Source organism: Macaca thibetana, chromosome 7 (genome assembly GCF_024542745.1).
Source record: "Macaca thibetana thibetana isolate TM-01 chromosome 7, ASM2454274v1, whole genome shotgun sequence".
NCBI lineage: Eukaryota > Metazoa > Chordata > Mammalia > Primates > Cercopithecidae > Macaca > Macaca thibetana.
This window is the reverse complement of record NC_065584.1, coordinates 106,604,867-106,619,717: the sequence shown is the minus strand read 5'-3', so window position 1 is coordinate 106,619,717 and position 14,851 is coordinate 106,604,867. Positions and strand designations below refer to the sequence as shown.

The 14,851-nt window shown below is 45.3% G+C and overlaps 1 protein-coding gene across 1 annotated transcript in view; it reads left to right on the top strand.

Annotated features, from left to right (window-relative positions):
• The first annotated feature begins 20 nt into the window (after window positions 1-20).
• The window catches only part of FSD2 (fibronectin type III and SPRY domain containing 2), a 64,700-nt gene continuing 49,869 nt past the window's right edge, over window positions 21-14,851 (top strand). The window contains exon 1 of the mRNA XM_050796139.1: window positions 21-3,634. The gene's annotated coding sequence lies outside the window, so the exon portion shown is untranslated. The remainder of the gene's footprint in view (window positions 3,635-14,851) is intronic.

Genomic DNA, 14,851 nt, shown 5'->3' with positions numbered 1-14,851 from the left:
GAAAAGAAAAGAAAAGAAAAAAGAAAATTATCCTCTCTATGTATATTAATATATGTCTTAATCCATTCAGGCTGCTATAACAGAATACCATTGAGTGGGTGGCTTATAAACAACAAACATTTATTTCTCATAGTTTTGGAGGCTGGAAAGTCCAAGATTAAAGTACTAGCAGATTCAGTGTCTGGTAAGGACACTTGGTTCATAGATAACTGTATTCTTACTGCATCTTCACATGGCAGAGCTCTCTGGGACCCCCAGTGTAACGGCACTAATTTTATTCATGAGGGCTTGCCTTCATGACCTAGTCACCTCCCAAAGGCTACATTTCCAAATATCATCACATTGGGGATTTAAGTTCAACATGGGAATTTTAGGGGAATATAAACTGTCTATAGCATATGTATATACATGTATGATGGTTAATTTTTTTTGTTTTTTTTTTTTTTTTTTTTGAGACAGAGTCTCGCTGTGTCACCCAGGCTGGAGTACAGTGGAACGATCTCGGCTCACTGCAAGCTCCGCCTCCCAGGTTCACGCCACTCTCCTGGCTCAGCCTCCCGAGTAGCTGGGACTACAGGCGCCCGCCACCACACCCGGCTGATTTTTTGTATTTTTAGTAGAGACGGGGTTTCACCGTGTTAGCCAGGATGGTTTCGATCTCCTGACCTCGTGATCCACCCGCCTCAGCCTCCCAAAGTGCTGGGATTACAGGCGTGAGCCACCGCGCCCGACCGGTTAATTTTAATGTGTCAACTTGATTGGGCCACCAGGTGTTTAGTCAAACATTATTCTGGGTGTGTGCATGATAGTGTTTCTGGATGAGGTTAACCTTTGAGTCAGTAGACTGAGTAAAACCGGTTGCCCTCCCTCGTGTGAGTGGGCCTAATCCAATCAATTGAAGGTCTGAATAGAACAAAAAGTTTGAATAAGAGAGAATTCTTCCTGCTTAACTGCCTTCAAGTGGGGATATGGGTTTTTTTCCCGCCTTCCAACTCAAATGGAAACATTGGCTCTCCAGGGTGTTGAGCCTGCTGGCCTTTGGACGAGAACCACACCATTGGCTCTCCTGGATCTTCCGCTTGCTAACTGCAGATCTTGGGACTTTTTGGTCTTCATAATTACATGAGTCAATTCCTTATGATAAATCTGTTTCCATATATGTATACATTCTATTGGTTCTGTTTCTCTGGACAATTCTGACTATTACACTGTGTATGTGTGTGTGTGTGTGTGTGGGGGGGGGGAGAGAGAGAGAGAGAGAGAGAAGAGAGAGATTATACTGTTACACTGGTCTGTGGGCTCAGCATCAAAGTAGGAATTTTGCAACACACCCCACAGTTAACACTTTCTTTTTTCCTCAACACCTAGACTCTTTCAATTTCTTAACAGAATCAGAATTTTGGAAGAAAAGAACATTAACAATAAATTGTCATTTTATAAATTATGATACTAGAGCTTAGAGAAATAATCAATCACAGTCCATAATGAATGTATTGGCTGGATAGTCCCATCTCTATGCCATACTGTGGCAAGTAAAAAAAAAAGAAAGTTAGCTTGAGGCATATATGGGAAGTGTATCCTGTGATTTAATTAGAAAAGTGCCCCCAAAATGTTTTTTAACCTTTTATGGTTTATGAGCACCTCTGAGAATCTGTTGAAACCTGTGAGTTCTCTTCCCAGAAGTGATTCCATAAGGACACAAACATAATTTTGCATATAATTTTAGAAACTCATTTATGTAGCCCCTGGCAATTCCTGAGCCATAGATAAAGAAAACTTGCTTTAAAGTGTTAGCTATACAGTGATGTGAAAAGGTTCAAATCAGCCTTACAGGCACAGCCCACTTAAAAATATCTTATGGCATTTCCTACATTTATAAAACAGGCATCTACATTATCATTAGTATTATTATGTTTTTTAAGAGGCAGGGTCTCTGTCACCAGACTGGAGTACAGTGACGCAGTCACAGCTCACTGCAGCCTCAAACTACTAGGCTCAAGAGATCCTCCTTCCTTAGCCTCTGAAGTAGCTGGGACTATAGTCATGAACTGCCGTACCTAGCTCCACATGATTGTTTTTAATTTTTGAGACAGGTCTTTCTCTGTCACCAGACTGAAGTCCAGTGGTGTCATCAGGGCTCGCTGTAGCCTTGACCTCTCAGGTTCAAGCAATCCTCCCTCCTCAGCCTCCCAAGCAGCTGGGACTACAGGTGTGCCCCAACACAGCTAATTTTTTTATTTGTGGACATGGGGGTCTCCCCATGTTGCCAAGGCCGGTCTCAAACTGCTGCACTCCAATAATGGAAATAGCTTCAGTCAAGGGAGGGGAATCAAGTAATGGGAATCCTGGCCCCACAGTGGGAATCCCCAGAGATTCCCCATGAGAGAGTCAGAGCTAAGCATACTCCAGGCCCAGAGAGCCTGAGGCTGGTACCCACTCTGATGTCTACTCAAATAGAAGCCATCTTATGGCGTCAGCCCTCCTGCCCTGGCTTCTAAACCAGCATCTCTGGGAGGAATGTGGGGAGGAGAGGCCAACTCCATGCTTCCTTTTCCAGGGCAGGCTTCCTGCTAAAGAGGCCCACTCTGGGAAAGGGAGAAGATTTAACACTGGCTAAACCAGGTTTGGCTTTTTGATTAATCCATTGAACTGGACATTCAATTCCTGAATTTGAGATGCTGACTTCAAGTGACCTTAGGACTATGTGTCACCTAAGAGGGAGAAGAAAGTCATTGGGTCTGCTGGATTTTCATCCAAAGAGGGGAATAATTCCCACCTGGAGTACAGTTTAAAGGAATATTGGGAGAAAAAAATAAAGTTGCATTTGATTGCCTCCAGAGCTGTGCTTACCAAGAACACTTTGGAAGAAGCCCCCAGGAAAGCCCTGATGGAAGACGCACAGCCCAAGGGCTCTCAAGAATCTCCTTCCAGGCCCGGTGCAGTGGCTCACCCCTATAATCTCAGCACTTTTGGAGGCTGAGGTGGGCAGATCACGAGGTCAGGAGTTCGAAACCAGCCTGGCCAGTATGGTGAAACCCCGTCTCTACTAAAAATACAAAAATTAGCCAGGTGTGGTGGCAGGCGCCTGTAATCCCAGCTACTCAGGAGGCTGAGGCAGAAGAATCGCTTGAACCCGGGAGGCAGAGGTTGCAGTGAGCCAAGATCATGCGGTTGCACTCCAGCCTGGGCAACAGAGCAAGACTCCATCTCAAAAAAGAATCTCCTTCCTGGCCTTGCCATGACAGTCCTCAGCCCTCTCCACATGACCAGCCATCTGAGACCCATGGTAGAGCCACAAGTCTAAAACCCCTCACAGCACAGGAAGTAACTCAGAGCACAGCATGTGACCTCTCCTGGTGATACTTGAGTAGTAAGAAGTGGCAACTCAGCCACAGCAAGTCTATATTTGGACCTTCACTCATGGCAGGCCTGTTGCTATTTGCAGCTGTAGCCAGCTCGTGTTACCATCCAGCTTTGGTGCCTCACTTGCGGAACTCTGGTGTAAAATAGGCAGGGGTAGCCTGTGGGGCATGCAGAGGTCACCAGGAAGGAAAGCCTGCTGAACACGGATTCAATTTTCTAGCAGAACTCCAGGTCCTCTGAGTTAAAGGAAGCATTTATGGACGCTTAGCAGGCAAGTTTTGGGGTAGTCATATTCTTCCCATGCAAATTATATTATTAGAAACCAACTTAATGCTGCAATATTAATGCAACATATTTCCTGTAGGTGGGAAGAGATATCATGGTAAATTGCAGATGTTTAAATTACAATAAACAGTGTAAATGTTTTCTGTGCCTTCTTAAAGTAAGAATTCGCATTAACTGAACATGATGTTGGGACAGGATGTGAGAGGCTCTGATGAAGGCAGACGGGCTGGTGATTCTTGTAATGTGTCTTTAGGATATCTGTAGTGCTGGGGCCCATTTGCTAGAACCATTTGCTAGAACAGTTTGGAAATATAAATGTTGAATATCATCTGGCTATACTATTGCGTTGTAAATACATTTTATTTAACCTGCATGTACATGCTGACAAATAATAACTTCATGCATTGATTCAAATACTAAAAAACAGCATCATAATTAGTTTTCACTTGTTATGCATACAGCCTCCTCCTATAGAAAGTTTTCAGGTTTGGGCAGTGTCTGCAAAGCCGATTTGAATCATTTCATATCGCTGTAACACTTTAAGGCAAGTTCTTTCGCTGCTGTGCCTCAGGAATTGCCAAGGGCTACATGGGTGAGCTAAAATTATATGCAAAGTTATGTTCCTGCCCTTATGGAATCACTTCTGGGAAGAGAATTCACAGGTTTCAGTAGATTCAGTAGATGTGCCCATGACCCATAAAAGGTTAATAACAAGCCAAGTGAGGTGGCAGATTGCATGAGCCCAGGAGTTCAAGACCAGTCTGGGCAACATAGCGAGACCCTGTCTCTAAAAAAGAAAAAAAAAAACATTCTGGGGGGACTTTTCTAAGTAATGCACAGGGATACACCTCCCATATAAGCCTTAGGTAAACATCTTTTTAATTTTTTTTAACTGCTTCCCTATGGCATAATGGCATAGAGGAAAGGGTATCCAGCAAAGACATTCATAATGAACTGTGACTTATTACTTTACTTCTCTAAGCTTTAGTTTCACCATTTATAAAATGACAATTTATTGTCAACCTTCCTTTCTCCCCAAATCCTGATTCTGTTAAGAGTCTAGGTGTTGAGGGCAAAAGTGAGTGTTAACTGTAGGGTGTGTTGCAAAATTCCTACTTTGACACTGAGCAAGTTTGTGTTGAGACCAGTTTGTGTTATGTGTTCAAAGGGCAAGTGCCAACCTGAAAGCATTTATTCTTATTTGTATTTGTACTAAGTGTTTTCCAGTCTTCTTGCTTGTGTCTTTCTGACAGTTCAACTTGGTGTTTCACATTCCAGCTTCTGGTTGAAAGAATTTCTCATGATGATTTATTGGTCATACAGAATCCTGGCTATTTCCCTTTGGGTAGCACATGGGAATGTAAGCATTATTTTTAGTGAACTGCTCCTCTGTCTGGAGATGGTGTGATTTAGTGGAAACCTGGGTTTGAATCCAAGCTCTTCACCTGACTGGTTGTGTGTCAGGTGAAAAGCTTGGATTCAAGCACAGGGCTAAATACAGAGTAGCCCAGATAAATTTTTGTAAAAGAAAATTGGCTATAAGCAAGCCCTTTATCCTCACAAGAACTCAGTTTTGCCATCCTAAAATCAGGATTTTTTTTAAACATCCATGACCTGCTGAATAAAATCAGGAAATTGAATTAGATGCTCTCCAAGGGACCTCCATCCCTAGAATACCACATCTCTGCCTGGGCCCCTTGGAAACTCTTGCTATAGGGAGAGGAATAATCTCATAGCAGATGTCTGTGCATGGTTATGAGGCCGTTCTGCTTTGGTGCCTTCTTTCATCATCAGCTGTTTTCAAGGGACAAATATTCCCACAGTGGCCACGGATGATTCCACACTGCTGTGGTCACTCTCCATGAGTGACCAGGTAGAAGGCTTGTAGCCCAGGTGGGAGATACTAAGGTACGAATAATGGTAATTATAGTAAGAACAATAGCAATAACAGCAGCTAACACTTATTGAGGACTTACTTTAAGCCATGTATTATGTATAAAGTACATTATGTTATTTCGTCTAAATGCCAACCTTACGAGGTACACAGTGTTAATAGAGCTGTTTTATAGTCCATTAAAGTGAGGCCTAGAGAGATGTTTTTCCTGAAGTCATACTTCCAGGATGTGGCAGAAACAATGCAAACACAGGACTGTCTAAATCCAGAAGGCAGTGGTCTTGGGGAGGGGGGAGGAGGGACAGGAAAAGGGATATTACCTAGAGATTCAAGAAGTAGAGTCAAAATCAGCATGAATTGATTATTCATTAGATTGGGGGTGTCAAAGATGAGCTTCTGGTTTGGTTTGGTGCTGGAGGGGGTGGGTGTCATGCTCTCATTCATGGATGGTAGCAATGCAAGTGGCCTTCATGGAGGGCCATGTTGGATGAGTAGGGGTTTAAGAAGCAGTGGTGAGGCAGGGAAGAGTGGGGAGCTCTCAGCAGGCAGGACAGCCTGAGCCAGGGCCTAGGATAAGTCTCACATGGAAGACCCTGAGAGCGGCCAGAAGGAACAGGGAGTGACCGCTAGGGAAGGTGGGGCTGCTTGGGGAGTATAGAGCTATGGCATGGGGCAGGGGGTCCCTGGTGCCCAGGAGAGTTGGTACTTGCCAGTAATGGAGCCCTCAGAATGTAGGACATGCAGATGTACCACTTCTGCCTGAGCAAAGCAATGTGTGCTGTATGAGTTGTGCTGTTATCCTGGGCAGGGACACCCCTGAGGAAGAACCATGGTGCACACAGTCAGCAGACTGTAGAGACAGGAGGGTTTCAAGCAAGATTTCGAGCCTCAGAGGGAAATAGTGGGATTTTGGCCCTCCTAAAATCTGTGCTTTAGGAAGGAGAAGTACTCTGGGGTCCCAGGAAAGAGGGAAAGTGGCATCTCTGAGAAGTTGTGCATAGCCCCACATGGGATAATAATCCCTTATTCACTTGTCTGGAGCCTCCTTGAGACCAGGAACTGTGTCTCATCCATTGTACCCCCAGCAACTAGCCCGGTCCCGTTCTCTTGAATTCACACCTCACCAACCCCATGAACATTCAGAGCTGGGTCAATGAATGATGCCCAACACCACAGACCATGCATGTGGTAAGGTTAGCCAGGGTCACAGAAGGACCTAGGGCTTCTCCAGATGTCCTCTGCATGGGTGCAGACTTTCCAGGTCATTCCATGTTGCCCCATAACACACTGGCTCCAGGACATCTAACTCTGCCGTGACCAGGTAGAATCTATAACGCCCCAGGAGCAGAGGCAGCAACCAGGAGTCCCAGTGGAGTAGAGACGAGGAACTGCTTCTAAGCTTGGGAGACCTGCTGCTGCTGTTGCTGGCTGATAAGAGGCCCCTGGGGAAGAAGCATGACCCTCCCATCCTCTCAGGTTCTATTTCTGGAGATGCTTGTGCTTAGCTTCATTCTCTTCCTCTTTCTCCCCCATGATGTCAAGTAAGAGCTCAACCCAGCTGTTAATGGTAAGATATTATTTCCATGCAATGTGTGTAATTCTGATTAGCTGGGCAATCCGACATACAGGAGTGTGAAGGCAGGATTCAGAGCCTCTTAGGGTAGAAGGCTCTGATTGCTTTGTTGAGAATCATCCACTACAATAAGGGATTCAGGATGAGAGAGGAGGCAAAGTGGTGTTTCCGTAGCTGGAAGGGAACTTTGACCTTGTGAACCATCAGAGGGAAACCCTATGGGCTAAAGTGCGGGCAATGTGCGTGATACCCAGGAGGAGCTAGCAATCCCTTGGGTCTGGTATGTATGGAGCGGGATGCTTGCCGGTATCGCTGAGTGCTGATTTTGCTGGGACGCAGATTCAGTGTGAGAAAAAGTTGTGCCCTAGTTCACTCGAAGCCATACTTCTCCAGCTCTGTGTACAGGCTGCATTAGTGAGGATGAACCAGGACTGCCCCAGCCAGGGCCTAATGGTGGACAGGTTTCTTAGTAGTAACCTCTCCATAAAGAAAACCCAATTCTGGAGTCTTCATAAATCATAGATGCTCTGGAGGCAAAACACTGGCCCTGGTGCCTAGAAACCACTGGCTTTGCAATGCTGCCTCTGGAAACCTACCTCCACTCATCCTTCTCTCCATCTAGGCGGTGGACCTGATCCTGTTTGTGGTCCCAGGTGGCATGGACCAAGACCTGGTGGAGGTGGTGCACTGTGTGCCTTAATCCTGCATGGTCATGGTATCTCAGCCTCAGCAGGTGTTACCGAAGTGATATTTACCACTGTCTTCCATGTGAAGAGTTTTGGAGCACTGGAGAGGGGGAGAACTCCAAGAGCGATGTTCCCAAGTCTTAGAGTCTCAGGAGCAAGGTTTCCTTATGAGGATCCAGATCTCTGAAACCAATAACATACATGGCATTGGGTTAGGATAGCAGCATCTTTTTCACCTAATGACTGCTGGAAGTCGACTTCTCTGTGTGGTGCTGATAGAGTACCTAGAAAAACAGCAACCCATGGACACTTCAGAGTGAAGAGGAGAAGAGAGAAGGTCCCCAGGGGCTCACCAGGGCTGAGTCCATGTAGTGACACTTCCACATCCCACCTCCCCAAACCCTCTACCATCAGAGAAGGCTGGTTGGTTCTTGTGTTTTTGTCTTGTCAGAAAGCCAGGGTGAGCGCATGGAGGAAAATGTGAGGGATTTCCAAGGCGGAATGTAGCCATGATTAACTGGGGGAGTGATATTTGGTACAGAGCCCCAGTTGAAGTGGCTAAGGGCCCCTCCAGGTTAAGAGCAGGACACAGTTCCATCACTGGGATCCAGAACCTCCTATTCTTGGATCAAAATGTTACCAGCATCCTGGGTTCTTGTAATCTCCCAGGATAGAAATCAAGAGAGATCACCAGACACAGCAGCAAAGAAAAAGTTTATTTTAGCTTGTGCACAAGGAAGCCGGCACTGAAGAAGAAAAGAATGGGCTGCCCCTTGAGGAAAGTAGTTTGTGGGTTAGTTTTATAAAGTCTTTCTATAGGGAAGGGTTACATCGGGGCATGTGTAGAAGGGTTTTTCTAGTGCTTGCACAGTGGCTCAACATGCTTCTTCATACATTATATGTAACATTAGCATTTTAAATCGCCACCCCAGGTGTGATTTTCAGCATTAAAATGAAGAAGGGGTAACTACAGGTTGGAGTTTAAATCTAACTGCACATTTGGGGCTCCAGGGAAGTCCCTAAACCCCCGAAATAGGAGCTTATGGTTATAGCGGTTATAGCTTCTTGGGTCTTTTGTTACTGATTGGCTGGGAGTTAGATAAGCAAGAGCTTGACTGAGGGGCTTTTTTTTTTTTTTTTTTTTTTTTTTTTTTTTTGAGACAGAGTCTCACTCTATCCCCCAAGCTGGAGTGCAGTAGCGTGATCTTGGATCACTGCAACCTTCGCCTCCCAGGTTCAAGCGATTCTCATGCCTCAGCCTGCCGAGTAGCTGGGATTCCAGGCTCCCACCACCACGCCCAGCTAATTTTTGTATTTCTAGTAGAGACGGGGTTTCATCATACTAGCCAGGCTGGTCTTGAACTCCTGACCTCAGGGGATCCGCCCACCTCAGCCTTCTAAAGTGCTGAGATTACAGGTGTGAGCCACTGCGCAGGGCCGACTGAAGGGCTTTTATCCTTTTCCTCCAGATCATCTTAACATAGGAAGCTAACTAGCCTCCCTGTCTCAAATCCTTCCTAAATGGGCCAGAGGTAGAACTGTGTTGGCACCTCTGCTCTCCTCATCACTACTCCTAGCCTTTTCCTGTGCTCACAGGACAAAACTTGGAGGGCACCGGGGGAGGCAGTGAGCAGAGCCTGGCTGGTTGTCCCCAGGAAGGAAGGAGGAGGTCCCAGGCCATAACGGCAAGGTGGCATCTCTGACCAGCCTAGGACGCAGGACAGAGTTCTTCTTCCTCAGGCCATGGGTAACTTGGCTTCCACAAATAAAAGCTGAGGAAGAGGGATGAAACTGGAGGCTTACAGCAGGAATGTCCAGGGAGGGCAGGGGGAAGGGCAGGCAGGCAGTTCAGGACATCACAGACTTTCATGGCCAGAGTGTAGAGAGGCTGAAGAAGGTGGGTTTTCTGGAGGACTGTCCCAACCTCTCAGGGGCCAGCTGGGCATCCAGGCATCTCCTACCTTAGAAGGTAGACCAGCAGAATAGGCACCACTTAGAGATTTAGAAATGCAGTTTTCCAGACCTCACTCTAGACTTTCTGACTCTACATTTAACCAGAACCTCAAGGTGACGTGTGTGCAGGAAAGTTTGAGAAACCTTGTTGAGGGGAGGAGTTCTGACAGGGCTGGAGGGAGGACACCCCTCTAACAGGCAGCACGCAGGGGCTACCATGGAGGTGACATCACACCACATGGTGAGTTGGGGAAAGACAGAGGCAATGAGCTCCTTCCGGCGGGGCTGAGTGTGAGGGGGCTGCTGGAGGGGGCTGCTCAAGACAGCAGCTGTGCCTCTGAGCCTCTGCCTCTGCATGGGGCACAGGTTAGGGCCAGAGACATGGATTTGGAGCCCTCAGAAGAGACAGGGACGTAGAAGCTGTGAGACTGGACGAGATCACCTAGAGCAAGTAGAGAGTGGGAAGAGGGCCTAGAATGGAGGTTGAGGGGATGCCCCCATATAAACAGCAGCCAAGGGGAGGAACTTGGCAGAGATTTCAGCAATCAGTGGCCTAGGGGAAATTCCAGCTGAGCCGGGGGAGACAGAAGGGTCAATAGGATTGAATGGATGGAGCAGACAGGAGAGCACCAGACAGGGTCCATGGATTTCACAGGCCATCAGAAAATGTTACATTAAAAGGGCTATCAAAAGCGGAGATAGGCCAGGCACATTGGCTCACACCTGTAATCCCAATATTTTGGGAGACCAAGGCGGGAGGATTGCTTAAGCAAGAGTTTGAGACCAGCCTGGGCAACATAGTGAGACCCCGTCTCTACAAAAATTACAAAAATTAGCCAGGCATGGTGGTCTGTGCCTGTGATCCTATCTGCTCGGGAGGCTGAGGTGGGAGGATTGCTTCAGCCCAGGAGGTCAAAGCAGCAGTGAGCTGAGATCGCACCACTGCACTCCAATCTGGGCAACAGAGCAAGACCCTGTCTCAAAAAACAAACAAACAGACAACAACAACAACAACGAAAAAAACAGTGGAGATAGTGGAAAGAAAACTTAATGCCTTTTTAAAAACATAGTTTGGGAATTGGCTATTAAAAGGACAGTCTATCAGCAGAAGTGACAGTCCATCACTGCAGAAAGATAAATAGAGCTGACAGGGGAAGCTGCTGAACTTGTTGATTTCTGTTTTCTGTGTACAGCTGTGGAACAAATAGGGAAGACAAACAGCTGGCTGCTAACTCTGATCACATAAATGGAAGTTAAGGAAAACTGGATCATAAAAGTGATGGATAAGGAAAAAACAGTGCTAAACTATATCTTAAAATATTTTGCTTATCTTATTTTTCTCAAAACATTATATATATGTCATGTTAAAATAGCTTAATAATATTGGTTTTAAAAAAAAAAAAAAGGCGGCCGGGCGCGGTGGCTCAAGCCTGTAATCCCAGCACTTTGGGAGGCCGAGATGGGCGGATCACAAGGTCAGGAGATTGAGACCAGCCTGGCTAACTCAGTGAAACCCCGTCTCTACTAAAAAATACAAAAAACTAGCCGGGTGAGGTGGCAGGCGCCTGTAGTCCCAGCTACTGGGCAGGCTGAGGCAGGAGAATGGCGTAAACCCGGGAGGCAGAGCTTGCAGTGAGCCGAGATCCGGTCACTGCACTCCAGCCTGGGCGACAGAGCGAGACTCCGTCTCAAAAAAAAATAAAATAAAAATAAAAAATTAAAAAATTTAAAAAATTTTAAAAAGGCATTAAGTTTACCACAATTTTTTAATGGGGGTAGGCATTGGGAACTGGATTGTGATGATGGCTGCACAATTTGGGGAATTTACTAAAAATCATTGAATTGTGCACTTAAAACATGAATTTTCTTCCTTTCTTCCTTTCTTTCTTCCAACAGGGTCTTGCTCTGTCACCCAGGCTGCAGTGCAGTGGCGCGATCTCCGCTCACTGCAAGCTCCGCCTCCCGGGTTCACGCCATTCTCCTGCCTCAGCCTCCTGAGTAGCTGGGACTACAGGTGCCGCCACCACACCCTCCTAACTTTGTATTTTTAGTAGAGACTGGGTTTCACCATGTTAGCCAGGATGGTCTCGATCTCCTGACCTTGTGATCTGCCCGCCTTGGCCTCCCAAAGTGCTGGGATTACAGGCATGAGCCAGCGCGCCCGGCCAATAATTATTACATGAAAAATAAAATGGAAATGCATCTCTTAATGAGGTAGATGGAGCTTTTTAAAAAAAGTCGATTTGTGTATCCGTTGATGAAAATTACATGTTTTAGACTGCAACAGGAATTAGGGTCAATTGTCTTTCTGCTTTCAGTTTGTTGATGTAAGCACTGAGCAACCTTGCTCAGCTACATAATCAAACATTGATGGAAATGAAAGTGTTTTATTATAGCAGTGTCACTCATATTTTTTAACTCTTTCTGCGATGTGTGTCAAAAAGTACATAGTGATCTATCATGAAAAACTATTTTTAATCATATATTAGCTGACAATTTGATTAGATCTTCCTTCAACTTTATTGAAAGCAAAGAACTGGAAACCACTCAGCTTGAAAACAAACTTTTTCTTATGCATTCATTAATGTCACTCACCCTCCACCATTGATAGCAATACTTCAAATTGTCCTTCCATTTAATCCCCTGGAGGTTTTTGGGTTTTGTTGTTGTTGTTGTTTAATTCCCAAGCAATGAAATCTTACAGTGCAATGAAATATTCAGGACAAGTGAGAGGTATAGTTTTACTTTTGTAATAAAGAGAAGAAGGAGTATTGTGAAAAAAGAATCTACATGAAGCCTCAAATGCTGGCTTCTTCCCAGGCAGAGCAGCTCTGGGAAAGATTAAAAATGAAGTTGAGCATCTGGGAGCTGATCCTCCTGAAGCTATCTATACCCATGTACCCCTTGGAAAGTCTTCACATACAGATTCCGTAGCCTGAACAGTGATGGTGGGAATGCCACCCTTTGATGGAGTCTGGATAGGAAAAGGGGAGAAGGCCAGGCGTGGTGGCTCATGCCTGTAATCCCAGCACTTTGGGAGGCTAAGGTGGGCGGATCATGAGGTCAGGAGATCGAGACCATGCTGGCTAACACAGTGAAACCCTGTCTCTACTAAAAATACAAAAAAAAAAAAAAATTAGCTGGGCGTGGTGGCGGGCGCCTATAGTCCCAGCTACTGGGGAGGCTGAGGCAGGAGAATGGCGTGAACCCGGGAGGCGGGCCTTGCAGTGAGCCGAGATCGCGCCACTCACTCCAGCCTGGGTGGCAGAGCGAGACTCCATCTCAAAAAAAAAAAAAAAAAAAAAAAAGGAAAAGGGGAGAAAGAGAATAACAGCTAGCAGAGAAAGCTAGGTGGAAAGTTTATTTTTAGTCTGGGACAATGAATTAGTCATCTATTGTGACATAACAAATTATTTCAAAACTTGGCAGCTTAAAACAACAAATATTTATTCTCTTGAATGGTTTCTGATGGTCAAGAACCTGAGAACAGTTCGTCTGGGTGATTGTGGCTCAGGGTCTCTCATGAGGCCTGGTGACCACTTTCCCTTGGTCCTTCAGTATGTCTTATGCCCACAGCAATGCTACCAACTTCTTCGGCTCACCTGCCAGCCAACCTTGGTTCACCTGTGTTTCCATATGTTTTTCTTGCTTGTACAGCCACTGGGGACCAGCTCTGGCCAGGACAATTCTGTTTGCCATGATGTGGGTTGAAATCACAACTTCTCCTGGGCCTGGTGGCTCACGCCTGTAATCCCAGCACTTTGGGAGGCCGAGGCAGGTGGATCATGAAGTCAGGAGTTTGAGACCAGCCTGGCCAACATGGTGAAACCTTGTCTCTACTAAAAAATACAAAAATTAGCTGGGCGTGGTTGTGGGAGCCTGTAATCCCAGCTACGCGGGAGGCTGAGGCAGGAAAATCGCTTGAAACCGGAAGGCGGAGGTTGCAGTGAGCAGAGATCGCACCACTGCACTCCCACCTGGGCAACAAGAGCAAAACTCTGTCTCAGAAAAAAAAAAAAGAAAAAGAAAAAGAAAAAGAAATCAAAACTTCTTCTATGACATTTGAACACCCTGTGAAGTTTATCCTGTGTTAGAGTTTTTCTCTCGGTCTTAGAGTATCCTTTAGTGTCCTCTTCATAATTACTTTCCTATCATAACTCTCCTATCATCTAACACTTTTTTTTTTTTTTGAGATGGAGTTACCATTACCCAGGCTGAAGTGAAGGAGTGCAATCTCAGCTAACTGCAATCTCCGTCTTTTGGGCTCAAGAGACCCTCCTGCCTCAGCCTCCTGAGTAGCTGGGATTACAGGCATGTGCCACCATGCCTGGCTAATTTTTTTGTATTTTTCGTAGAGATGGAGTTTCACCATATTGCCCAGGCTGGTCTCAAACTCCTGAGATCAAACGATCTGCCCACCTCAGCCTCCTAAAGTGCTGGGATTACAGGCATGAGCCACTGCGCCTGGCCTAATACTCCTTTAGAATGAACTGTCTTCCTCTAATATAGCCGTAAATGCCTATATTTAGTTCTGATAGACTTGTAGATGATCATCTTCTTCTAACCTCCGATTTATTATCCCACTAGGAAGCTGAGAATTGGAATGTTCATTATCAGGTTCTGGGGAGGATTTTCTTTGGGGGCGTGTTATATTATTTCATAGGAAATGCCATTTTGTTATACGGAAAAAAAACATCATAGCTTGAGCTCCTCCAAAAAAGTGTTGTAATTTAGAAATTCTTAGGAAGCTTGTCATAATGAATCAATCAAAAATTAATAACAATATAGCCAACTCTATGTTGTCTACAAGATACACATGTTAGATTCAAAAATACAAATAGATTGAAACTAAAAGGATAGAAAAAGATAAATCATGTAAACAGCAACCACAGGAAAGCTAGAGGGGCTGTACTGACATCAGAAAAAAATGGATTTAAAACAAAAAAGTGTTACTAGAGATAAAGAGGGATATGCTATCATTAGAAAAGAGCCAATCCATCAGAAAGATATGACAATTATATATGTATATGCACCTAACTACAGAGTACCAAAATATGTCAAACAAAAACTGACATAAATGAAGGTAGAAATGGAAAC